The 2,059-nt window shown below is 37.5% G+C and overlaps 1 non-coding gene across 1 annotated transcript; it reads right to left on the reverse strand.

Annotated features, from left to right (window-relative positions):
• Positions 1–829: 829 nt before the first annotated feature.
• Positions 830–936, reverse strand: LOC120860245. Its single transcript, XR_005720283.1, has one exon. It is a non-coding gene; the product is annotated as a U6 spliceosomal RNA (small nuclear RNA).
• Between the last annotated feature and the right edge of the window lie 1,123 nt (positions 937–2,059).

Here is a 2,059-nt window from a genome sequence, read left to right on the forward strand (position 1 = left end):
ATTAAATAAGAAAGTTGCCCTCATACTGTGCTAGGTGCCTTACATGCAGTGTCTTAGTCAGTGCTCACCATAGCATACCACATTCATTGGGTCTAGGATCCCATAGATTATAAGACATACTTTTTCTCATTTCGGAGATGTTAAAATGTTAGAACTGATAAAATGCAACAATATGTAGCTACTATTATTTTTATTATTTTAAGAGTGCATAAATTGAATCAGAAGGGTTAAGTTATTTGCCCAAGAGTACATAGCTAGTAGGTGGCAGATTGAGGAAACACATCCAGAACTTTTCCCCCTGGATTTTGTGTATTCTTCCCTTCCCTTTTCCCTTCTCTTCTTTTCCCTTACTTTTCTTTTTTTTTTAAAATATAAATTTATTTATTTTAATTGGAGGTTAATTACTTTACAGTATTGTATTTGTTTTGCCATACATCAACATGAATCTGCCACAGGTATACATGTGTTCCCCATTCTGAACCCCCCTCCCTCCTCCCTCCCCATACCATCACTCTGAGTCGTACCAGTGCACCAGCCCCAAGCATCCAGTATCATGTATCGAACCTGGACTGGCGATTCATTTCATATATGATATTATACATGTTTCAATGCCATTCTCCCAAATCATCCCACCCTCTCCCTCTACCACAGAGTCCAAAAGCCTGTTTAATACATCTGTGTCTCTTTTGCTGTCTCGCATACAGGGTTATTGTTAACATCTTTCTAAATTCCATATATATGCATTAGTATACTGTATTGGTGTTTTTCTTTCTGCCTTACTTCACTCAGTATGATAGGCTCCCGTTTCATCCACCTCATTAGAACTGATGAAAATATGGAACGCTTCACGAATCTGCGTGTCATCCTTGCACAGGGGCCATGCTAGTCTTCTCTGTATTGTTCCAATTTTAGTATATGTGCTGCCGAAGCGAACACTTCCCTTCCTTTTCAAAAATTAAAAAAAAAAAATTTTCCCTAGGCTTACCACCTTGTCCAAATTTGGCTTATCTGATTTCCTCTACTTATTAAGCTGCCTTCTTACCATCATCTCAGGTTTTTTGAAACCCACCTTCTCAGAAATCTTTGCCTCAAATACTGGGAATGAATTGGGGATTTCCCATTATCAAGGTCTGTTTGGGATGTGCCACTTATGTGCTTTATTATTTATTTTATACAACACTAAAATTAATCCAATACTTTGGCCACCGGATGCGAAGAACTGACTCATTTGAAAAGACCCTGATGCTGGGGAAGATTGAAAGCAGGAGGAGAAGGGGACGACAGAGGATAGAGATGGTTGGATGGCATCACCGACTCGATGGACATGAGTTTGAGCAAGCTCTGAGAGTTGGTCATGGACAGGGAAGCCTGGGATGCTGCAAGTCTGTGGGGTCATAAAGAGTCAACATGACTGAGTGACTGAACTGAGTGACTGACTGAAAATTAATTTTAAGTAACTATTATAGGCCATTTGTATGATTAAGAAATTGTTAGATACTGACTCGATGGACGTGAATCTAAGTGAATTCCGGGAGTTGGTGATGGACAGGGAGGCCTGGCGTGCTGCGATTCATGGGGTTGCAAAGAGTCGGACATGACTGAGCGACTGAACTGAACTGAACTGAACTAGATATTTTCACAATTTTGTCTAACCAAAAAGGCCCTTTTATATACCTCCTGTCTCAACATAATTTATTTTAGCTTATAAATTTCTAGGGAAACAAAGTTGACATGGATATACATTCTTTGGCAACAGTATTATGTATATGCTTTGAAATGATAAAGGGATGATATGCCTAAGGGATAGATATAGGAAGAGTAATTGTAATTGAGTCACATCATGATGGACCTTTATATTGTCACGTATTCAAATATTCATACTAATAGTATAGCTGCGATGAAAAAATAATAATAGAAAATAACAAGTAATGAACATTTATCGAATGTTTCCTACATTTAGGCATGTTTCAATGTTTTATGTGTACTAATACATTTAAGCTTATTTTATTCTTAAATTTCATAAATAAGTACAATTATTACTCTCATTTTGCAAATAAGG

Source organism: Oryx dammah, unplaced genomic scaffold (assembly GCF_014754425.2).
Source record: "Oryx dammah isolate SB20612 unplaced genomic scaffold, SCBI_Odam_1.1 HiC_scaffold_2, whole genome shotgun sequence".
Classification (NCBI taxonomy): domain Eukaryota; kingdom Metazoa; phylum Chordata; class Mammalia; order Artiodactyla; family Bovidae; genus Oryx; species Oryx dammah.